Source organism: Marmota flaviventris, chromosome 17 (genome assembly GCF_047511675.1).
Source record: "Marmota flaviventris isolate mMarFla1 chromosome 17, mMarFla1.hap1, whole genome shotgun sequence".
Lineage (NCBI taxonomy): Eukaryota > Metazoa > Chordata > Mammalia > Rodentia > Sciuridae > Marmota > Marmota flaviventris.
In genome coordinates this window covers 51221419-51246137 of record NC_092514.1, presented here as the reverse complement: position 1 = coordinate 51246137, position 24719 = coordinate 51221419, and the positions used below count along the sequence as shown (strand labels likewise).

The following is a 24719-nucleotide window of genomic DNA, read 5'->3' as shown; positions in this document are numbered from 1 at the left end:
CTCCCAGTTCAGGTCCTCAGTGGTGACTGGACAGGCCAGTTCCAGAAGTGGTGGCAGCCTCAGAGGTCCCCCTATTGATGTGACGGCAAAGGAAACTTTCATTTCTGTGGCCTACCCGTATTCCCCATGGATGAGCATTTCTTCCTTGGCAATGGCTGTCCCGCTCTGCCTACAGCCACCTTCTCACACTGGGCCTTCTTTGCCATCCGTTTCCCTGCAAATGCCATGATCTTGTTATTTTTTAGTGCTGAGTAATATTTCGTTGTGTATAAATGCCACATTTTTTAATCCATTCATCTATTGAAGGGCATCTAGGTTGGTTCCCCATTCTAGCTATTGTGAATTGTGCTGCTGTAAACATTGATGTGGCTGTGTCCCTGTAGTATGCTCTTCTTAGGTCTTTTGGGTATAATCCAAGAAGGAGAATAGCTGGGTCAAATGGTGGTTCCATTCCCAGCTTTCCAAGGAATCTCCATACTGCTTTCCAAATTGGCTGCACCAATTTGCAGTCCCACCAGCAATGTATGAGTGTACCTTCCCCCCCCCCCCATCCTCACCAGCACTTATTGTTGTTTGACTTCATAATGGCTGCCTTTCTGACTGGAGTGAGATGGTATCTTAGGGTGGTTTTGATTTGCATTTCTCTGATTGCTAGAGATGGTGAGCATTTTTTCATGTATTTGTTAATTGATTGTATGTCCTCTTCTGAGAAGTTTCTGTCCAAGTCCTTGTCCCATTTGTTGATTGGGTTATCTGCTTTTTTGTTGTTTAACTTTTTGAGTTCTTTGTACACTCTAGAGATTAGAGCTCTATCTGATGTTTGAGGGGTAAAAATTGGTTCCCAGGATGTAGGCTCCCTATTCACCTCGCATATTATTTCTTTTGCTGAGAAAAAACTTTTTCAGTTTGAATTCGTCCCATTTGTTGATTCTTGGTTTTAACTCTTGTGCTATAGGAGTCTTATTAAGGAATTTGGGGCCTGCCCCCACGAGATGAAGATGAGGACCAACTTTATCTTCTATTAGACGCAGAGTCTCTGGTCTGATTCCTCAGTCTGCCGTCTTGAAAGGTACCTAAACACGCTCCCCGAGGGAAGAAGCCCCTCATCCCTGGAGCCAGCATCCCACCTGGGGTTTCTGACAGGAAGAAGCCCAGAGCCCCCACCTCTGCCAGCTGTCAGTAGTTTGGACACCTGGGATCTCCAGGTCCAGGGGTAGCTCCATTCCCACCATTGATAGCAGGCCCCCCAGCCTGGGCAGCCCAACCCACTCAGCCCTTGGTGCTGACAGACGTAGAAATCCCACCGTGGGGGCCCATGTCAGCACCCACACACATTCTGTCATGTATGACTAAAACAAATAAGTAAAAATTAAAAAAAAAGGTGGCAGACTGGAGCTGTCTACTGCTGAGGCCCTGTGAGTACTGTTGGGCTTTGGGCCCTGGTGAGAGAGTAGGAAGTTCCTACTGGAGTCAGATGGAGGCCCCAGATGTGGGGGAGGGGGACTGTGAAGTCATAATGGTGTTCATGAGGGTGGCCCCCCAAGGGAGCCCCTGGCTGGCAGAGCCAAGCCTGCCAAAGTGCTGGGAGAGGGCCTGGGAGGAAGGGCCAAGGAACAGTTGGCAGGCTGTGGAAGAGGGGGACACAAAGTTTGGAGGTAGGAGGGTGTCTCTGGGAGGAGAGAGCAGCGCCCACCCACTTTGGGCGGGGAGGCAGTGCTGGGGTGGTAAGGCAAGGTCTGGCTGAGGCCCACTGGTGCCAGAGGCTTGGCCCCTCCCCAGGTAGAGGGGCCCACACATGGGCTGGGGTTGGGGGGCATGGTATAGCTGTCCCAGATGGCCTGGGACTCACCCATCAGAAGGCAGTGGATGTGCTGCGGAGCTTTCTGTTTCTCCCAGTTCAGGTCCTCAGTGGTGACTGGACAGGCCAGTTCCAGAAGTGGTGGCAGCCTCAGAGGTCCCCCTATTGATGTGACGGCAAAGGAAACTTTCATTTCTGTGGCCTACCCGTATTCCCCATGGATGAGCATTTCTTCCTTGGCAATGGCTGTCCCGCTCTGCCTACAGCCACCTTCTCACACTGGGCCTTCTTTGCCATCCGTTTCCCTGCAAATGCCATGATCTTGTTATTTTTTAGTGCTGAGTAATATTTCGTTGTGTATAAATGCCACATTTTTTAATCCATTCATCTATTGAAGGGCATCTAGGTTGGTTCCCCATTCTAGCTATTGTGAATTGTGCTGCTGTAAACATTGATGTGGCTGTGTCCCTGTAGTATGCTCTTCTTAGGTCTTTTGGGTATAATCCAAGAAGGAGAATAGCTGGGTCAAATGGTGGTTCCATTCCCAGCTTTCCAAGGAATCTCCATACTGCTTTCCAAATTGGCTGCACCAATTTGCAGTCCCACCAGCAATGTATGAGTGTAACTTCCCCCCCCCCCCCATCCTCGCCAGCACTTATTGTTGTTTGACTTCATAATGGCTGCCTTTCTGACTGGAGTGAGATGGTATCTTAGGGTGGTTTTGATTTGCATTTCTCTGATTGCTAGAGATGGTGAGCATTTTTTCATGTATTTGTTAATTGATTGTATGTCCTCTTCTGAGAAGTTTCTGTCCAAGTCCTTGTCCCATTTGTTGATTGGGTTATCTGCTTTTTTGTTGTTTAACTTTTTGAGTTCTTTGTACACTCTAGAGATTAGAGCTCTATCTGATGTTTGAGGGGTAAAAATTGGTTCCCAGGATGTAGGCTCCCTATTCACCTCGCATATTATTTCTTTTGCTGAGAAAAAACTTTTTCAGTTTGAATTCGTCCCATTTGTTGATTCTTGGTTTTAACTCTTGTGCTATAGGAGTCTTATTAAGGAATTTGGGGCCTGCCCCCACGAGATGAAGATGAGGACCAACTTTATCTTCTATTAGACGCAGAGTCTCTGGTCTGATTCCTCAGTCTGCCGTCTTGAAAGGTACGTAAACACGCTCCCCGAGGGAAGAAGCCCCTCATCCCTGGAGCCAGCATCCCACCTGGGGTTTCTGACAGGAAGAAGCCCAGAGCCCCCACCTCTGCCAGCTGTCAGTAGTTCGGACACCTGGGATCTCCAGGTCCAGGGGTAGCTCCATTCCCACCATTGATAGCAGGCCCCCCAGCCTGGGCAGCCCAACCCACTCAGCCCTTGGTGCTGACAGACGTAGAAATCCCACCGTGGGGGCCCATGTCAGCACCCACACACATTCTGTCATGTATGACTAAAACAAATAAGTAAAAATTAAAAAAAAAGGTGGCAGACTGGAGCTGTCTACTGCTGAGGCCCTGTGAGTACTGTTGGGCTTTGGGCCCTGGTGAGAGAGTAGGAAGTTCCTACTGGAGTCAGATGGAGGCCCCAGATGTGGGGGAGGGGGACTGTGAAGTCATAATGGTGTTCATGAGGGTGGCCCCCCAAGGGAGCCCCTGGCTGGCAGAGCCAAGCCTGCCAAAGTGCTGGGAGAGGGCCTGGGAGGAAGGGCCAAGGAACAGTTGGCAGGCTGTGGAAGAGGGGGACACAAAGTTTGGAGGTAGGAGGGTGTCTCTGGGAGGAGAGAGCAGCGCCCACCCACTTTGGGCGGGGAGGCAGTGCTGGGGTGGTAAGGCAAGGTCTGGCTGAGGCCCACTGGTGCCAGAGGCTTGGCCCCTCCCCAGGTAGAGGGGCCCACACATGGGCTGGGGTTGGGGGGCATGGTATAGCTGTCCCAGATGGCCTGGGACTCACCCATCAGAAGGCAGTGGATGTGCTGCGGAGCTTTCTGTTTCTCCCAGTTCAGGTCCTCAGTGGTGACTGGACAGGCCAGTTCCAGAAGTGGTGGCAGCCTCAGAGGTCCCCCTATTGATGTGACGGCAAAGGAAACTTTCATTTCTGTGGCCTACCCGTATTCCCCATGGATGAGCATTTCTTCCTTGGCAATGGCTGTCCCGCTCTGCCTACAGCCACCTTCTCACACTGGGCCTTCTTTGCCATCCGTTTCCCTGCAAATGCCATGATCTTGTTATTTTTTAGTGCTGAGTAATATTTCGTTGTGTATAAATGCCACATTTTTTAATCCATTCATCTATTGAAGGGCATCTAGGTTGGTTCCCCATTCTAGCTATTGTGAATTGTGCTGCTGTAAACATTGATGTGGCTGTGTCCCTGTAGTATGCTCTTCTTAGGTCTTTTGGGTATAATCCAAGAAGGAGAATAGCTGGGTCAAATGGTGGTTCCATTCCCAGCTTTCCAAGGAATCTCCATACTGCTTTCCAAATTGGCTGCACCAATTTGCAGTCCCACCAGCAATGTATGAGTGTACCTTCCCCCCCCCCCCCCCAATCCTCACCAGCACTTATTGTTGTTTGACTTCATAATGGCTGCCTTTCTGACTGGAGTGAGATGGTATCTTAGGGTGGTTTTGATTTGCATTTCTCTGATTGCTAGAGATGGTGAGCATTTTTTCATGTATTTGTTAATTGATTGTATGTCCTCTTCTGAGAAGTTTCTGTCCAAGTCCTTGTCCCATTTGTTGATTGGGTTATCTGCTTTTTTGTTGTTTAACTTTTTGAGTTCTTTGTACACTCTAGAGATTAGAGCTCTATCTGATGTTTGAGGGGTAAAAATTGGTTCCCAGGATGTAGGCTCCCTATTCACCTCGCATATTATTTCTTTTGCTGAGAAAAAACTTTTTCAGTTTGAATTCGTCCCATTTGTTGATTCTTGGTTTTAACTCTTGTGCTATAGGAGTCTTATTAAGGAATTTGGGGCCTGCCCCCACGAGATGAAGATGAGGACCAACTTTATCTTCTATTAGACGCAGAGTCTCTGGTCTGATTCCTCAGTCTGCCGTCTTGAAAGGTACCTAAACACGCTCCCCGAGGGAAGAAGCCCCTCATCCCTGGAGCCAGCATCCCACCTGGGGTTTCTGACAGGAAGAAGCCCAGAGCCCCCACCTCTGCCAGCTGTCAGTAGTTTGGACACCTGGGATCTCCAGGTCCAGGGGTAGCTCCATTCCCACCATTGATAGCAGGCCCCCCAGCCTGGGCAGCCCAACCCACTCAGCCCTTGGTGCTGACAGACGTAGAAATCCCACCGTGGGGGCCCATGTCAGCACCCACACACATTCTGTCATGTATGACTAAAAGAAATAAGTAAAAATTTAAAAAAAAGGTGGCAGACTGGAGCTGTCTACTGCTGAGGCCCTGTGAGTACTGTTGGGCTTTGGGCCCTGGTGAGAGAGTAGGAAGTTCCTACTGGAGTCAGATGGAGGCCCCAGATGTGGGGGAGGGGGACTGTGAAGTCATAATGGTGTTCATGAGGGTGGCCCCCCAAGGGAGCCCCTGGCTGGCAGAGCCAAGCCTGCCAAAGTGCTGGGAGAGGGCCTGGGAGGAAGGGCCAAGGAACAGTTGGCAGGCTGTGGAAGAGGGGGACACAAAGTTTGGAGGTAGGAGGGTGTCTCTGGGAGGAGAGAGCAGCGCCCACCCACTTTGGGCGGGGAGGCAGTGCTGGGGTGGTAAGGCAAGGTCTGGCTGAGGCCCACTGGTGCCAGAGGCTTGGCCCCTCCCCAGGTAGAGGGGCCCACACATGGGCTGGGGTTGGGGGGCATGGTATAGCTGTCCCAGATGGCCTGGGACTCACCCATCAGAAGGCAGTGGATGTGCTGCGGAGCTTTCTGTTTCTCCCAGTTCAGGTCCTCAGTGGTGACTGGACAGGCCAGTTCCAGAAGTGGTGGCAGCCTCAGAGGTCCCCCTATTGATGTGACGGCAAAGGAAACTTTCATTTCTGTGGCCTACCCGTATTCCCCATGGATGAGCATTTCTTCCTTGGCAATGGCTGTCCCGCTCTGCCTACAGCCACCTTCTCACACTGGGCCTTCTTTGCCATCCGTTTCCCTGCAAATGCCATGATCTTGTTATTTTTTAGTGCTGAGTAATATTTCGTTGTGTATAAATGCCACATTTTTTAATCCATTCATCTATTGAAGGGCATCTAGGTTGGTTCCCCATTCTAGCTATTGTGAATTGTGCTGCTGTAAACATTGATGTGGCTGTGTCCCTGTAGTATGCTCTTCTTAGGTCTTTTGGGTATAATCCAAGAAGGAGAATAGCTGGGTCAAATGGTGGTTCCATTCCCAGCTTTCCAAGGAATCTCCATACTGCTTTCCAAATTGGCTGCACCAATTTGCAGTCCCACCAGCAATGTATGAGTGTACCTTCCCCCCCCCCCCCCCAATCCTCACCAGCACTTATTGTTGTTTGACTTCATAATGGCTGCCTTTCTGACTGGAGTGAGATGGTATCTTAGGGTGGTTTTGATTTGCATTTCTCTGATTGCTAGAGATGGTGAGCATTTTTTCATGTATTTGTTAATTGATTGTATGTCCTCTTCTGAGAAGTTTCTGTCCAAGTCCTTGTCCCATTTGTTGATTGGGTTATCTGCTTTTTTGTTGTTTAACTTTTTGAGTTCTTTGTACACTCTAGAGATTAGAGCTCTATCTGATGTTTGAGGGGTAAAAATTGGTTCCCAGGATGTAGGCTCCCTATTCACCTCGCATATTATTTCTCTTGCTGAGAAAAAACTTTTTCAGTTTGAATTCGTCCCATTTGTTGATTCTTGGTTTTAACTCTTGTGCTATAGGAGTCTTATTAAGGAATTTGGGGCCTGCCCCCACGAGATGAAGATGAGGACCAACTTTATCTTCTATTAGACGCAGAGTCTCTGGTCTGATTCCTCAGTCTGCCGTCTTGAAAGGTACCTAAACACGCTCCCCGAGGGAAGAAGCCCCTCATCCCTGGAGCCAGCATCCCACCTGGGGTTTCTGACAGGAAGAAGCCCAGAGCCCCCACCTCTGCCAGCTGTCAGTAGTTTGGACACCTGGGATCTCCAGGTCCAGGGGTAGCTCCATTCCCACCATTGATAGCAGGCCCCCCAGCCTGGGCAGCCCAACCCACTCAGCCCTTGGTGCTGACAGACGTAGAAATCCCACCGTGGGGGCCCATGTCAGCACCCACACACATTCTGTCATGTATGACTAAAAGAAATAAGTAAAAATTTAAAAAAAAGGTGGCAGACTGGAGCTGTCTACTGCTGAGGCCCTGTGAGTACTGTTGGGCTTTGGGCCCTGGTGAGAGAGTAGGAAGTTCCTACTGGAGTCAGATGGAGGCCCCAGATGTGGGGGAGGGGGACTGTGACGTCATAATGGTGTTCATGAGGGTGGCCCCCCAAGGGAGCCCCTGGCTGGCAGAGCCAAGCCTGCCAAAGTGCTGGGAGAGGGCCTGGGAGGAAGGGCCAAGGAACAGTTGGCAGGCTGTGGAAGAGGGGGACACAAAGTTTGGAGGTAGGAGGGTGTCTCTGGGAGGAGAGAGCAGCGCCCACCCACTTTGGGCGGGGAGGCAGTGCTGGGGTGGTAAGGCAAGGTCTGGCTGAGGCCCACTGGTGCCAGAGGCTTGGCCCCTCCCCAGGTAGAGGGGCCCACACATGGGCTGGGGTTGGGGGGCATGGTATAGCTGTCCCAGATGGCCTGGGACTCACCCATCAGAAGGCAGTGGATGTGCTGCGGAGCTTTCTGTTTCTCCCAGTTCAGGTCCTCAGTGGTGACTGGACAGGCCAGTTCCAGAAGTGGTGGCAGCCTCAGAGGTCCCCCTATTGATGTGACGGCAAAGGAAACTTTCATTTCTGTGGCCTACCCGTATTCCCCATGGATGAGCATTTCTTCCTTGGCAATGGCTGTCCCGCTCTGCCTACAGCCACCTTCTCACACTGGGCCTTCTTTGCCATCCATTTCCCTGCAAATGCCATGATCTTGTTATTTTTTAGTGCTGAGTAATATTTCGTTGTGTATAAATGCCACATTTTTTAATCCATTCATCTATTGAAGGGCATCTAGGTTGGTTCCCCATTCTAGCTATTGTGAATTGTGCTGCTGTAAACATTGATGTGGCTGTGTCCCTGTAGTATGCTCTTCTTAGGTCTTTTGGGTATAATCCAAGAAGGAGAATAGCTGGGTCAAATGGTGGTTCCATTCCCAGCTTTCCAAGGAATCTCCATACTGCTTTCCAAATTGGCTGCACCAATTTGCAGTCCCACCAGCAATGTATGAGTGTACCTTCCCCCCCCCCCCCATCCTCGCCAGCACTTATTGTTGTTTGACTTCATAATGGCTGCCTTTCTGACTGGAGTGAGATGGTATCTTAGGGTGGTTTTGATTTGCATTTCTCTGATTGCTAGAGATGGTGAGCATTTTTTCATGTATTTGTTAATTGATTGTATGTCCTCTTCTGAGAAGTTTCTGTCCAAGTCCTTGTCCCATTTGTTGATTGGGTTATCTGCTTTTTTGTTGTTTAACTTTTTGAGTTCTTTGTACACTCTAGAGATTAGAGCTCTATCTGATGTTTGAGGGGTAAAAATTGGTTCCCAGGATGTAGGCTCCCTATTCACCTCGCATATTATTTCTCTTGCTGAGAAAAAACTTTTTCAGTTTGAATTCGTCCCATTTGTTGATTCTTGGTTTTAACTCTTGTGCTATAGGAGTCTTATTAAGGAATTTGGGGCCTGCCCCCACGAGATGAAGATGAGGACCAACTTTATCTTCTATTAGACGCAGAGTCTCTGGTCTGATTCCTCAGTCTGCCGTCTTGAAAGGTACCTAAACACGCTCCCCGAGGGAAGAAGCCCCTCATCCCTGGAGCCAGCATCCCACCTGGGGTTTCTGACAGGAAGAAGCCCAGAGCCCCCACCTCTGCCAGCTGTCAGTAGTTTGGACACCTGGGATCTCCAGGTCCAGGGGTAGCTCCATTCCCACCATTGATAGCAGGCCCCCCAGCCTGGGCAGCCCAACCCACTCAGCCCTTGGTGCTGACAGACGTAGAAATCCCACCGTGGGGGCCCATGTCAGCACCCACACACATTCTGTCATGTATGACTAAAAGAAATAAGTAAAAATTTAAAAAAAAGGTGGCAGACTGGAGCTGTCTACTGCTGAGGCCCTGTGAGTACTGTTGGGCTTTGGGCCCTGGTGAGAGAGTAGGAAGTTCCTACTGGAGTCAGATGGAGGCCCCAGATGTGGGGGAGGGGGACTGTGACGTCATAATGGTGTTCATGAGGGTGGCCCCCCAAGGGAGCCCCTGGCTGGCAGAGCCAAGCCTGCCAAAGTGCTGGGAGAGGGCCTGGGAGGAAGGGCCAAGGAACAGTTGGCAGGCTGTGGAAGAGGGGGACACAAAGTTTGGAGGTAGGAGGGTGTCTCTGGGAGGAGAGAGCAGCGCCCACCCACTTTGGGCGGGGAGGCAGTGCTGGGGTGGTAAGGCAAGGTCTGGCTGAGGCCCACTGGTGCCAGAGGCTTGGCCCCTCCCCAGGTAGAGGGGCCCACACATGGGCTGGGGTTGGGGGGCATGGTATAGCTGTCCCAGATGGCCTGGGACTCACCCATCAGAAGGCAGTGGATGTGCTGCGGAGCTTTCTGTTTCTCCCAGTTCAGGTCCTCAGTGGTGACTGGACAGGCCAGTTCCAGAAGTGGTGGCAGCCTCAGAGGTCCCCCTATTGATGTGACGGCAAAGGAAACTTTCATTTCTGTGGCCTACCCGTATTCCCCATGGATGAGCATTTCTTCCTTGGCAATGGCTGTCCCGCTCTGCCTACAGCCACCTTCTCACACTGGGCCTTCTTTGCCATCCGTTTCCCTGCAAATGCCATGATCTTGTTATTTTTTAGTGCTGAGTAATATTTCGTTGTGTATAAATGCCACATTTTTTAATCCATTCATCTATTGAAGGGCATCTAGGTTGGTTCCCCATTCTAGCTATTGTGAATTGTGCTGCTGTAAACATTGATGTGGCTGTGTCCCTGTAGTATGCTCTTCTTAGGTCTTTTGGGTATAATCCAAGAAGGAGAATAGCTGGGTCAAATGGTGGTTCCATTCCCAGCTTTCCAAGGAATCTCCATACTGCTTTCCAAATTGGCTGCACCAATTTGCAGTCCCACCAGCAATGTATGAGTGTACCTTCCCCCCCCCCCCCAATCCTCACCAGCACTTATTGTTGTTTGACTTCATAATGGCTGCCTTTCTGACTGGAGTGAGATGGTATCTTAGGGTGGTTTTGATTTGCATTTCTCTGATTGCTAGAGATGGTGAGCATTTTTTCATGTATTTGTTAATTGATTGTATGTCCTCTTCTGAGAAGTTTCTGTCCAAGTCCTTGTCCCATTTGTTGATTGGGTTATCTGCTTTTTTGTTGTTTAACTTTTTGAGTTCTTTGTACACTCTAGAGATTAGAGCTCTATCTGATGTTTGAGGGGTAAAAATTGGTTCCCAGGATGTAGGCTCCCTATTCACCTCGCATATTATTTCTTTTGCTGAGAAAAAACTTTTTCAGTTTGAATTCGTCCCATTTGTTGATTCTTGGTTTTAACTCTTGTGCTATAGGAGTCTTATTAAGGAATTTGGGGCCTGCCCCCACGAGATGAAGATGAGGACCAACTTTATCTTCTATTAGACGCAGAGTCTCTGGTCTGATTCCTCAGTCTGCCGTCTTGAAAGGTACCTAAACACGCTCCCCGAGGGAAGAAGCCCCTCATCCCTGGAGCCAGCATCCCACCTGGGGTTTCTGACAGGAAGAAGCCCAGAGCCCCCACCTCTGCCAGCTGTCAGTAGTTTGGACACCTGGGATCTCCAGGTCCAGGGGTAGCTCCATTCCCACCATTGATAGCAGGCCCCCCAGCCTGGGCAGCCCAACCCACTCAGCCCTTGGTGCTGACAGACGTAGAAATCCCACCGTGGGGGCCCATGTCAGCACCCACACACATTCTGTCATGTATGACTAAAACAAATAAGTAAAAATTAAAAAAAAAGGTGGCAGACTGGAGCTGTCTACTGCTGAGGCCCTGTGAGTACTGTTGGGCTTTGGGCCCTGGTGAGAGAGTAGGAAGTTCCTACTGGAGTCAGATGGAGGCCCCAGATGTGGGGGAGGGGGACTGTGAAGTCATAATGGTGTTCATGAGGGTGGCCCCCCAAGGGAGCCCCTGGCTGGCAGAGCCAAGCCTGCCAAAGTGCTGGGAGAGGGCCTGGGAGGAAGGGCCAAGGAACAGTTGGCAGGCTGTGGAAGAGGGGGACACAAAGTTTGGAGGTAGGAGGGTGTCTCTGGGAGGAGAGAGCAGCGCCCACCCACTTTGGGCGGGGAGGCAGTGCTGGGGTGGTAAGGCAAGGTCTGGCTGAGGCCCACTGGTGCCAGAGGCTTGGCCCCTCCCCAGGTAGAGGGGCCCACACATGGGCTGGGGTTGGGGGGCATGGTATAGCTGTCCCAGATGGCCTGGGACTCACCCATCAGAAGGCAGTGGATGTGCTGCGGAGCTTTCTGTTTCTCCCAGTTCAGGTCCTCAGTGGTGACTGGACAGGCCAGTTCCAGAAGTGGTGGCAGCCTCAGAGGTCCCCCTATTGATGTGACGGCAAAGGAAACTTTCATTTCTGTGGCCTACCCGTATTCCCCATGGATGAGCATTTCTTCCTTGGCAATGGCTGTCCCGCTCTGCCTACAGCCACCTTCTCACACTGGGCCTTCTTTGCCATCCGTTTCCCTGCAAATGCCATGATCTTGTTATTTTTTAGTGCTGAGTAATATTTCGTTGTGTATAAATGCCACATTTTTTAATCCATTCATCTATTGAAGGGCATCTAGGTTGGTTCCCCATTCTAGCTATTGTGAATTGTGCTGCTGTAAACATTGATGTGGCTGTGTCCCTGTAGTATGCTCTTCTTAGGTCTTTTGGGTATAATCCAAGAAGGAGAATAGCTGGGTCAAATGGTGGTTCCATTCCCAGCTTTCCAAGGAATCTCCATACTGCTTTCCAAATTGGCTGCACCAATTTGCAGTCCCACCAGCAATGTATGAGTGTACCTTCCCCCCCCCCCCCCAATCCTCACCAGCACTTATTGTTGTTTGACTTCATAATGGCTGCCTTTCTGACTGGAGTGAGATGGTATCTTAGGGTGGTTTTGATTTGCATTTCTCTGATTGCTAGAGATGGTGAGCATTTTTTCATGTATTTGTTAATTGATTGTATGTCCTCTTCTGAGAAGTTTCTGTCCAAGTCCTTGTCCCATTTGTTGATTGGGTTATCTGCTTTTTTGTTGTTTAACTTTTTGAGTTCTTTGTACACTCTAGAGATTAGAGCTCTATCTGATGTTTGAGGGGTAAAAATTGGTTCCCAGGATGTAGGCTCCCTATTCACCTCGCATATTATTTCTTTTGCTGAGAAAAAACTTTTTCAGTTTGAATTCGTCCCATTTGTTGATTCTTGGTTTTAACTCTTGTGCTATAGGAGTCTTATTAAGGAATTTGGGGCCTGCCCCCACGAGATGAAGATGAGGACCAACTTTATCTTCTATTAGACGCAGAGTCTCTGGTCTGATTCCTCAGTCTGCCGTCTTGAAAGGTACCTAAACACGCTCCCCGAGGGAAGAAGCCCCTCATCCCTGGAGCCAGCATCCCACCTGGGGTTTCTGACAGGAAGAAGCCCAGAGCCCCCACCTCTGCCAGCTGTCAGTAGTTTGGACACCTGGGATCTCCAGGTCCAGGGGTAGCTCCATTCCCACCATTGATAGCAGGCCCCCCAGCCTGGGCAGCCCAACCCACTCAGCCCTTGGTGCTGACAGACGTAGAAATCCCACCGTGGGGGCCCATGTCAGCACCCACACACATTCTGTCATGTATGACTAAAAGAAATAAGTAAAAATTTAAAAAAAAGGTGGCAGACTGGAGCTGTCTACTGCTGAGGCCCTGTGAGTACTGTTGGGCTTTGGGCCCTGGTGAGAGAGTAGGAAGTTCCTACTGGAGTCAGATGGAGGCCCCAGATGTGGGGGAGGGGGACTGTGAAGTCATAATGGTGTTCATGAGGGTGGCCCCCCAAGGGAGCCCCTGGCTGGCAGAGCCAAGCCTGCCAAAGTGCTGGGAGAGGGCCTGGGAGGAAGGGCCAAGGAACAGTTGGCAGGCTGTGGAAGAGGGGGACACAAAGTTTGGAGGTAGGAGGGTGTCTCTGGGAGGAGAGAGCAGCGCCCACCCACTTTGGGCGGGGAGGCAGTGCTGGGGTGGTAAGGCAAGGTCTGGCTGAGGCCCACTGGTGCCAGAGGCTTGGCCCCTCCCCAGGTAGAGGGGCCCACACATGGGCTGGGGTTGGGGGGCATGGTATAGCTGTCCCAGATGGCCTGGGACTCACCCATCAGAAGGCAGTGGATGTGCTGCGGAGCTTTCTGTTTCTCCCAGTTCAGGTCCTCAGTGGTGACTGGACAGGCCAGTTCCAGAAGTGGTGGCAGCCTCAGAGGTCCCCCTATTGATGTGACGGCAAAGGAAACTTTCATTTCTGTGGCCTACCCGTATTCCCCATGGATGAGCATTTCTTCCTTGGCAATGGCTGTCCCGCTCTGCCTACAGCCACCTTCTCACACTGGGCCTTCTTTGCCATCCGTTTCCCTGCAAATGCCATGATCTTGTTATTTTTTAGTGCTGAGTAATATTTCGTTGTGTATAAATGCCACATTTTTTAATCCATTCATCTATTGAAGGGCATCTAGGTTGGTTCCCCATTCTAGCTATTGTGAATTGTGCTGCTGTAAACATTGATGTGGCTGTGTCCCTGTAGTATGCTCTTCTTAGGTCTTTTGGGTATAATCCAAGAAGGAGAATAGCTGGGTCAAATGGTGGTTCCATTCCCAGCTTTCCAAGGAATCTCCATACTGCTTTCCAAATTGGCTGCACCAATTTGCAGTCCCACCAGCAATGTATGAGTGTACCTTCCCCCCCCCCCCCCATCCTCGCCAGCACTTATTGTTGTTTGACTTCATAATGGCTGCCTTTCTGACTGGAGTGAGATGGTATCTTAGGGTGGTTTTGATTTGCATTTCTCTGATTGCTAGAGATGGTGAGCATTTTTTCATGTATTTGTTAATTGATTGTATGTCCTCAGAATTCTGAGAAGTTTCTGTCCAAGTCCTTGTCCCATTTGTTGATTGGGTTATCTGCTTTTTTGTTGTTTAACTTTTTGAGTTCTTTGTACACTCTAGAGATTAGAGCTCTATCTGATGTTTGAGGGGTAAAAATTGGTTCCCAGGATGTAGGCTCCCTATTCACCTCGCATATTATTTCTTTTGCTGAGAAAAAACTTTTTCAGTTTGAATTCGTCCCATTTGTTGATTCTTGGTTTTAACTCTTGTGCTATAGGAGTCTTATTAAGGAATTTGGGGCCTGCCCCCACGAGATGAAGATGAGGACCAACTTTATCTTCTATTAGACGCAGAGTCTCTGGTCTGATTCCTCAGTCTGCCGTCTTGAAAGGTACCTAAACACGCTCCCCGAGGGAAGAAGCCCCTCATCCCTGGAGCCAGCATCCCACCTGGGGTTTCTGACAGGAAGAAGCCCAGAGCCCCCACCTCTGCCAGCTGTCAGTAGTTTGGACACCTGGGATCTCCAGGTCCAGGGGTAGCTCCATTCCCACCATTGATAGCAGGCCCCCCAGCCTGGGCAGCCCAACCCACTCAGCCCTTGGTGCTGACAGACGTAGAAATCCCACCGTGGGGGCCCATGTCAGCACCCACACACATTCTGTCATGTATGACTAAAAGAAATAAGTAAAAATTTAAAAAAAAGGTGGCAGACTGGAGCTGTCTACTGCTGAGGCCCTGTGAGTACTGTTGGGCTTTGGGCCCTGGTGAGAGAGTAGGAAGTTCCTACTGGAGTCAGATGGAGGCCCCAGATGTGGGGGAGGGGGACTGTGACGTCATAATGGTGTTCATGAGGGTGGCCCCCCAAGGGAGCCCCTGGCTGGCAGAGCCAAGCCTGCCAAAGTGCTGGGAGAGGGCCTGGGAGGAAGGGCCAAGGAACAGTTGGCAGGCTGTGGAAGAGGGGGACACAAAGTTTGGAGGTAGGAGGGTGTCTCTGGGAGGAGAGAGCAGCGCCCACCCACTTTGGGCGGGGAGGCAGTGCTGGGGTGGTAAGGCAAGGTCTGGCTGAGGCCCACTGGTGCCAGAGGCTTGGCCCCTCCCCAGGTAGAGGGGCCCACACATGGGCTGGGGTTGGGGGGCATGGTATAGCTGTCCCAGATGGCCTGGGACTCACCCATCAGAAGGCAGTGGATGTGCTGCGGAGCTTTCTGTTTCTCCCAGTTCAGGTCCTCAGTGGTGACTGGACAGGCCAGTTCCAGAAGTGGTGGCAGCCTCAGAGGTCCCCCTATTGATGTGACGGCAAAGGAAACTTTCATTTCTGTGGCCTACCCGTATTCCCCATGGATGAGCATTTCTTCCTTGGCAATGGCTGTCCCGCTCTGCCTACAGCCACCTTCTCACACTGGGCCTTCTTTGCCATCCGTTTCCCTGCAAATGCCATGATCTTGTTATTTTTTAGTGCTGAGTAATATTTCGTTGTGTATAAATGCCACATTTTTTAATCCATTCATCTATTGAAGGGCATCTAGGTTGGTTCCCCATTCTAGCTATTGTGAATTGTGCTGCTGTAAACATTGATGTGGCTGTGTCCCTGTAGTATGCTCTTCTTAGGTCTTTTGGGTATAATCCAAGAAGGAGAATAGCTGGGTCAAATGGTGGTTCCATTCCCAGCTTTCGAAGGAATCTCCATACTGCTTTCCAAATTGGCTGCACCAATTTGCAGTCCCACCAGCAATGTATGAGTGTACCTTCCCCCCCCCCCCCCATCCTCGCCAGCACTTATTGTTGTTTGACTTCATAATGGCTGCCTTTCTGACTGGAGTGAGATGGTATCTTAGGGTGGTTTTGATTTGCATTTCTCTGATTGCTAGAGATGGTGAGCATTTTTTCATGTATTTGTTAATTGATTGTATGTCCTCTTCTGAGAAGTTTCTGTCCAAGTCCTTGTCCCATTTGTTGATTGGGTTATCTGCTTTTTTGTTGTTTAACTTTTTGAGTTCTTTGTACACTCTAGAGATTAGAGCTCTATCTGATGTTTGAGGGGTAAAAATTGGTTCCCAGGATGTAGGCTCCCTATTCACCTCGCATATTATTTCTCTTGCTGAGAAAAAACTTTTTCAGTTTGAATTCGTCCCATTTGTTGATTCTTGGTTTTAACTCTTGTGCTATAGGAGTCTTATTAAGGAATTTGGGGCCTGCCCCCACGAGATGAAGATGAGGACCAACTTTATCTCCTATTAGACGCAGAGTCTCTGGTCTGATTCCTCAGTCTGCCGTCTTGAAAGGTACCTAAACACGCTCCCCGAGGGAAGAAGCCCCTCATCCCTGGAGCCAGCATCCCACCTGGGGTTTCTGACAGGAAGAAGCCCAGAGCCCCCACCTCTGCCAGCTGTCAGTAGTTTGGACACCTGGGATCTCCAGGTCCAGGGGTAGCTCCATTCCCACCATTGATAGCAGGCCCCCCAGCCTGGGCAGCCCAACCCACTCAGCCCTTGGTGCTGACAGACGTAGAAATCCCACCGTGGGGGCCCATGTCAGCACCCACACACATTCTGTCATGTATGACTAAAAGAAATAAGTAAAAATTTAAAAAAAAGGTGGCAGACTGGAGCTGTCTACTGCTGAGGCCCTGTGAGTACTGTTGGGCTTTGGGCCCTGGTGAGAGAGTAGGAAGTTCCTACTGGAGTCAGATGGAGGCCCCAGATGTGGGGGAGGGGGACTGTGACGTCATAATGGTGTTCATGAGGGTGGCCCCCCAAGGGAGCCCCTGGCTGGCAGAGCCAAGCCTGCCAAAGTGCTGGGAGAGGGCCTGGGAGGAAGGGCCAAGGAACAGTTGGCAGGCTGTGGAAGAGGGGGACACAAAGTTTGGAGGTAGGAGGGTGTCTCTGGGAGGAGAGAGCAGCGCCCACCCACTTTGGGCGGGGAGGCAGTGCTGGGGTGGTAAGGCAAGGTCTGGCTGAGGCCCACTGGTGCCAGAGGCTTGGCCCCTCCCCAGGTAGAGGGGCCCACACATGGGCTGGGGTTGGGGGGCATGGTATAGCTGTCCCAGATGGCCTGGGACTCACCCATCAGAAGGCAGTGGATGTGCTGCGGAGCTTTCTGTTTCTCCCAGTTCAGGTCCTCAGTGGTGACTGGACAGGCCAGTTCCAGAAGTGGTGGCAGCCTCAGAGGTCCCCCTATTGATGTGACGGCAAAGGAAACTTTCATTTCTGTGGCCTACCCGTATTCCCCATGGATGAGCATTTCTTCCTTGGCAATGGCTGTCCCGCTCTGCCTACAGCCACCTTCTCACACTGGGCCTTCTTTGCCATCCGTTTCCCTGCAAATGCCATGATCTTGTTATTTTTTAGTGCTGAGTAATATTTCGTTGTGTATAAATGCCACATTTTTTAATCCATTCATCTATTGAAGGGCATCTAGGTTGGTTCCCCATTCTAGCTATTGTGAATTGTGCTGCTGTAAACATTGATGTGGCTGTGTCCCTGTAGTATGCTCTTCTTAGGTCTTTTGGGTATAATCCAAGAAGGAGAATAGCTGGGTCAAATGGTGGTTCCATTCCCAGCTTTCGAAGGAATCTCCATACTGCTTTCCAAATTGGCTGCACCAATTTGCAGTCCCACCAGCAATGTATGAGTGTACCTTCCCCCCCCCCCCCATCCTCGCCAGCACTTATTGTTGTTTGACTTCATAATGGCTGCCTTTCTGACTGGAGTGAGATGGTATCTTAGGGTGGTTTTGATTTGCATTTCTCTGATTGCTAGAGATGGTGAGCATTTTTTCATGTATTTGTTAATTGATTGTATGTCCTCTTCTGAGAAGTTTCTGTCCAAGTCCTTGTCCCATTTGTTGATTGGGTTATCTGCTTTTTTGTTGTTTAACTTTTTGAGTTCTTTGTACACTCTAGAGATTAGAGCTCTATCTGATGTTTGAGGGGTAAAAATTGGTTCCCAGGATGTAGGCTCCCTATTCACCTCGCATATTATTTCTCTTGCTGAGAAAAAACTTTTTCAGTTTGAATTCGTCCCATTTGTTGATTCTTGGTTTTAACTCTTGTGCTATAGGAGTCTTATTAAGGAATTTGGGGCCTGCCCCCACGAGATGAAGATGAGGACCAACTTTATCTTCTATTAGACGCAGAGTCTCTGGTCTGATTCCTCAGTCTGCCGTCTTGAAAGGTACCTAAACACGCTCCCCGAGGGAAGAAGCCCCTCATCCCTGGAGCCAGCATCCCACCTGGGGTTTCTGACAGGAAGAAGCCCAGAGCCCCCACCTCTGCCAGCTGTCAGTAGTTTGGACACCTGGGATCTCCAGGTCCAGGGGTAGCTCCATTCCCACCATTGATAGCAGGCCCCCCAGCCTGGGCAGCCCAACCCACTCAGCCCTTGGTGCTGACAGACGTAGAAATCCCACCGTGGGGGCCCATGTCAGCACCCACACACATTCTGTCATGTATGACTAAAAGAAATAAGTAAAAATTTAAAAAAAAGGTGGCAGACTGGAGCTGTCTACTGCTGAGGCCCTGTGAGTACTGTTGGGCTTTGGGCCCTGGTGAGAGAGTAGGAAGTTCCTACTGGAGTCAGATGGAGGCCCCAGATGTGGGGGAGGGGGACTGTGAAGTCATAATGGTGTTCATGAGGGTGGCCCCCCAAGGGAGCCCCTGGCTGGCAGAGCCAAGCCTGCCAAAGTGCTGGGAGAGGGCCTGGGAGGAAGGGCCAAGGAACAGTTGGCAGGCTGTGGAAGAGGGGGACACAAAGTTTGGAGGTAGGAGGGTGTCTCTGGGAGGAGAGAGCAGCGCCCACCCACTTTGGGCGGGGAGGCAGTGCTGGGGTGGTAAGGCAAGGTCTGGCTGAGGCCCACTGGTGCCAGAGGCTTGGCCCCTCCCCAGGTAGAGGGGCCCACACATGGGCTGGGGTTGGGGGGCATGGTATAGCTGTCCCAGATGGCCTGGGACTCACCCATCAGAAGGCAGTGGATGTGCTGCGGAGCTTTCTGTTTCTCCCAGTTCAGGTCCTCAGTGGTGACTGGACAGGCCAGTTCCAGAAGTGGTGGCAGCCTCAGAGGTCCCCCTATTGATGTGACGGCAAAGGAAACTTTCATTTCTGTGGCCTACCCGTATTCCCCATGGATGAGCATTTCTTCCTTGGCAATGGCTGTCCCGCTCTGCCTACAGCCACCTTCTCACACTGGGCCTTCTTTGCCATCCGTTTCCCTGCAAATGCCATGATCTTGTTATTTTTTAGTGCTGAGTAATATTTCGTTGTGTATAAATGCCACATTTTTTAATCCATTCATCTATTGAAGGGCATCTAGGTTGGTTCCCCATTCTAGCTATTGTGAATTGTGCTGCTGTAAACATTGATGTGGCTGTGTCCCTGTAGTATGCTTTTCTTAGGTCTTTTGGGTATAATCCAAGAAGGAGAATAGCTGGGTCAAATGGTGGTTCCATTCCCAGCTTTCCAAGGAATCTCCATACTGCTTTCCAAATTGGCTGCACCAATTTGCAGTCCCACCAGCAATGTATGAGTGTACCTTCCCCCCCCCCCCCAATCCTCACCAGCACTTATTGTTGTTTGACTTCATAATGGCTGCCTTTCTGACTGGAGTGAGATGGTATCTTAGGGTGGTTTTGATTTGCATTTCTCTGATTGCTAGAGATGGTGAGCATTTTTTCATGTATTTGTTAATTGATTGTATGTCCTCTTCTGAGAAGTTTCTGTCCAAGTCCTTGTCCCATTTCTTGATTGGGTTATCTGCTTTTTTGTTGTTTAACTTTTTGAGTTCTTTGTACACTCTAGAGATTAGAGCTCTATCTGATGTTTGAGGGGTAAAAATTGGTTCCCAGGATGTAGGCTCCCTATTCACCTCGCATATTATTTCTTTTGCTGAGAAAAAACTTTTTCAGTTTGAATTCGTCCCATTTGTTGATTCTTGGTTTTAACTCTTGTGCTATAGGAGTCTTATTAAGGAATTTGGGGCCTGCCCCCACGCGATGAAGATGAGGACCAACTTTATCTTCTATTAGACGCAGAGTCTCTGGTCTGATTCCTCAGTCTGCCGTCTTGAAAGGTACGTAAACACGCTCCCCGAGGGAAGAAGCCCCTCATCCCTGGAGCCAGCATCCCACCTGGGGTTTCTGACAGGAAGAAGCCCAGAGCCCCCACCTCTGCCAGCTGTCAGTAGTTTGGACACCTGGGATCTCCAGGTCCAGGGGTAGCTCCATTCCCACCATTGATAGCAGGCCCCCCAGCCTGGGCAGCCCAACCCACTCAGCCCTTGGTGCTGACAGACGTAGAAATCCCACCGTGGGGGCCCATGTCAGCACCCACACACATTCTGTCATGTATGACTAAAACAAATAAGTAAAAATTAAAAAAAAGTTGGCAGACTGGAGCTGTCTACTGCTGAGGCCCTGTGAGTACTGTTGGGCTTTGGGCCCTGGTGAGAGAGTAGGAAGTTCCTACTGGAGTCAGATGGAGGCCCCAGATGTGGGGGAGGGGGACTGTGAAGTCATAATGGTGTTCATGAGGGTGGCCCCCCAAGGGAGCCCCTGGCTGGCAGAGCCAAGCCTGCCAAAGTGCTGGGAGAGGGCCTGGGAGGAAGGGCCAAGGAACAGTTGGCAGGCTGTGGAAGAGGGGGACACAAAGTTTGGAGGTAGGAGGGTGTCTCTGGGAGGAGAGAGCAGCGCCCACCCACTTTGGGCGGGGAGGCAGTGCTGGGGTGGTAAGGCAAGGTCTGGCTGAGGCCCACTGGTGCCAGAGGCTTGGCCCCTCCCCAGGTAGAGGGGCCCACACATGGGCTGGGGTTGGGGGGCATGGTATTGCTGTCCCAGATGGCCTGGGACTCACCCATCAGAAGGCAGTGGATGTGCTGCGGAGCTTTCTGTTTCTCCCAGTTCAGGTCCTCAGTGGTGACTGGACAGGCCAGTTCCAGAAGTGGTGGCAGCCTCAGAGGTCCCCCTATTGATGTGACGGCAAAGGAAACTTTCATTTCTGTGGCCTACCCGTATTCCCCATGGATGAGCATTTCTTCCTTGGCAATGGCTGTCCCGCTCTGCCTACAGCCACCTTCTCACACTGGGCCTTCTTTGCCATCCGTTTCCCTGCAAATGCCATGATCTTGTTATTTTTTAGTGCTGAGTAATATTTCGTTGTGTATAAATGCCACATTTTTTAATCCATTCATCTATTGAAGGGCATCTAGGTTGGTTCCCCATTCTAGCTATTGTGAATTGTGCTGCTGTAAACATTGATGTGGCTGTGTCCCTGTAGTATGCTCTTCTTAGGTCTTTTGGGTATAATCCAAGAAGGAGAATAGCTGGGTCAAATGGTGGTTCCATTCCCAGCTTTCCAAGGAATCTCCATACTGCTTTCCAAATTGGCTGCACCAATTTGCAGTCCCACCAGCAATGTATGAGTGTACCTTCCCCCCCCCCCCCAATCCTCACCAGCACTTATTGTTGTTTGACTTCATAATGGCTGCCTTTCTGACTGGAGTGAGATGGTATCTTAGGGTGGTTTTGATTTGCATTTCTCTGATTGCTAGAGATGGTGAGCATTTTTTCATGTATTTGTTAATTGATTGTATGTCCTCTTCTGAGAAGTTTCTGTCCAAGTCCTTGTCCCATTTGTTGATTGGGTTATCTGCTTTTTTGTTGTTTAACTTTTTGAGTTCTTTGTACACTCTAGAGATTAGAGCTCTATCTGATGTTTGAGGGGTAAAAATTGGTTCCCAGGATGTAGGCTCCCTATTCACCTCGCATATTATTTCTCTTGCTGAGAAAAAACTTTTTCAGTTTGAATTCGTCCCATTTGTTGATTCTTGGTTTTAACTCTTGTGCTATAGGAGTCTTATTAAGGAATTTGGGGCCTGCCCCCACGAGATGAAGATGAGGACCAACTTTATCTTCTATTAGACGCAGAGTCTCTGGTCTGATTCCTCAGTCTGCCGTCTTGAAAGGTACCTAAACACGCTCCCCGAGGGAAGAAGCCCCTCATCCCTGGAGCCAGCATCCCACCTGGGGTTTCTGACAGGAAGAAGCCCAGAGCCCCACCTCTGCCAGCTGTCAGTAGTTTGGACACCTGGGATCTCCAGGTCCAGGGGTAGCTCCATTCCCACCATTGATAGCAGGCCCCCCAGCCTGGGCAGCCCAACCCACTCAGCCCTTGGTGCTGACAGACGTAGAAATCCCACCGTGGGGGCCCATGTCAGCACCCACACACATTCTGTCATGTATGACTAAAAGAAATAAGTAAAAATTAAAAAAAAAGGTGGCAGACTGGAGCTGTCTACTGCTGAGGCCCTGTGAGTACTGTTGGGCTTTGGGCCCTGGTGAGAGAGTAGGAAGTTCCTACTGGAGTCAGATGGAGGCCCCAGATGTGGGGGAGGGGGACTGTGACGTCATAATGGTGTTCATGAGGGTGGCCCCCCAAGGGAGCCCCTGGCTGGCAGAGCCAAGCCTGCCAAAGTGCTGGGAGAGGGCCTGGGAGGAAGGGCCAAGGAACAGTTGGCAGGCTGTGGAAGAGGGGGACACAAAGTTTGGAGGTAGGAGGGTGTCTCTGGGAGGAGAGAGCAGCGCCCACCCACTTTGGGCGGGGAGGCAGTGCTGGGGTGGTAAGGCAAGGTCTGGCTGAGGCCCACTGGTGCCAGAGGCTTGGCCCCTCCCCAGGTAGAGGGGCCCACACATGGGCTGGGGTTGGGGGGCATGGTATAGCTGTCCCAGATGGCCTGGGACTCACCCATCAGAAGGCAGTGGATGTGCTGCGGAGCTTTCTGTTTCTCCCAGTTCAGGTCCTCAGTGGTGACTGGACAGGCCAGTTCCAGAAGTGGTGGCAGCCTCAGAGGTCCCCCTATTGATGTGACGGCAAAGGAAACTTTCATTTCTGTGGCCTACCCGTATTCCCCATGGATGAGCATTTCTTCCTTGGCAATGGCTGTCCCGCTCTGCCTACAGCCACCTTCTCACACTGGGCCTTCTTTGCCATCCATTTCCCTGCAAATGCCATGATCTTGTTATTTTTTAGTGCTGAGTAATATTTCGTTGTGTATAAATGCCACATTTTTTAATCCATTCATCTATTGAAGGGCATCTAGGTTGGTTCCCCATTCTAGCTATTGTGAATTGTGCTGCTGTAAACATTGATGTGGCTGTGTCCCTGTAGTATGCTCTTCTTAGGTCTTTTGGGTATAATCCAAGAAGGAGAATAGCTGGGTCAAATGGTGGTTCCATTCCCAGCTTTCCAAGGAATCTCCATACTGCTTTCCAAATTGGCTGCACCAATTTGCAGTCCCACCAGCAATGTATGAGTGTACCTTCCCCCCCCCCCCCCATCCTCGCCAGCACTTATTGTTGTTTGACTTCATAATGGCTGCCTTTCTGACTGGAGTGAGATGGTATCTTAGGGTGGTTTTGATTTGCATTTCTCTGATTGCTAGAGATGGTGAGCATTTTTTCATGTATTTGTTAATTGATTGTATGTCCTCTTCTGAGAAGTTTCTGTCCAAGTCCTTGTCCCATTTGTTGATTGGGTTATCTGCTTTTTTGTTGTTTAACTTTTTGAGTTCTTTGTACACTCTAGAGATTAGAGCTCTATCTGATGTTTGAGGGGTAAAAATTGGTTCCCAGGATGTAGGCTCCCTATTCACCTCGCATATTATTTCTCTTGCTGAGAAAAAACTTTTTCAGTTTGAATTCGTCCCATTTGTTGATTCTTGGTTTTAACTCTTGTGCTATAGGAGTCTTATTAAGGAATTTGGGGCCTGCCCCCACGAGATGAAGATGAGGACCAACTTTATCTTCTATTAGACGCAGAGTCTCTGGTCTGATTCCTCAGTCTGCCGTCTTGAAAGGTACCTAAACACGCTCCCCGAGGGAAGAAGCCCCTCATCCCTGGAGCCAGCATCCCACCTGGGGTTTCTGACAGGAAGAAGCCCAGAGCCCCCACCTCTGCCAGCTGTCAGTAGTTTGGACACCTGGGATCTCCAGGTCCAGGGGTAGCTCCATTCCCACCATTGATAGCAGGCCCCCCAGCCTGGGCAGCCCAACCCACTCAGCCCTTGGTGCTGACAGACGTAGAAATCCCACCGTGGGGGCCCATGTCAGCACCCACACACATTCTGTCATGTATGACTAAAAGAAATAAGTAAAAATTTAAAAAAAAGGTGGCAGACTGGAGCTGTCTACTGCTGAGGCCCTGTGAGTACTGTTGGGCTTTGGGCCCTGGTGAGAGAGTAGGAAGTTCCTACTGGAGTCAGATGGAGGCCCCAGATGTGGGGGAAGGGGGACTGTGAAGTCATAATGGTGTTCATGAGGGTGGCCCCCCAAGGGAGCCCCTGGCTGCAGAGCCAAGCCTGCCAAAGTGCTGGGAGAGGGCCTGGGAGGAAGGGCCAAGGAACAGTTGGCAGGCTGTGGAAGAGGGGGACACAAAAGTTTGGAGGTAGGAGGGTGTCTCTGGGAGGAGAGAGCAGCGCCCACCCACTTTGGGCGGGGAGGCAGTGCTGGGGTGGTAAGGCAAGATCTGGCTGAGGCCCACTGGTGCCAGAGGCTTGGCCCCTCCCCAGGTAGAGGGGCCCACACATGGGCTGGGGTTGGGGGGCATGGTATAGCTGTCCCAGATGGCCTGGGACTCACCCATCAGAAGGCAGTGGATGTGCTGCGGAGCTTTCTGTTTCTCCCAGTTCAGGTCCTCAGTGGTGACTGGACAGGCCAGTTCCAGAAGTGGTGGCAGCCTCAGAGGTCCCCCTATTGATGTGACGGCAAAGGAAACTTTCATTTCTGTGGCCTACCCGTATTCCCCATGGATG

The 24719-nt window shown here is 50.6% G+C and overlaps 1 long non-coding RNA gene across 1 annotated transcript in view; it reads left to right on the top strand.

Annotated features, from left to right (window-relative positions):
• Positions 1-24719, top strand: part of LOC114082296 (uncharacterized) — a 53356-nt gene that overhangs the window by 2822 nt on the left and 25815 nt on the right. The window contains exons 3-15 of the long non-coding RNA XR_011705063.1: positions 956-1175; positions 2846-2959; positions 4739-4958; positions 6632-6851; positions 8522-8741; positions 10413-10632; positions 12305-12524; positions 14200-14419; positions 16091-16310; positions 17981-18200; positions 19872-19985; positions 21762-21875; positions 23652-23871. This is a non-coding gene — a long non-coding RNA (uncharacterized lncRNA). The remainder of the gene's footprint in view (positions 1-955; positions 1176-2845; positions 2960-4738; positions 4959-6631; positions 6852-8521; positions 8742-10412; positions 10633-12304; positions 12525-14199; positions 14420-16090; positions 16311-17980; positions 18201-19871; positions 19986-21761; positions 21876-23651; positions 23872-24719) is intronic.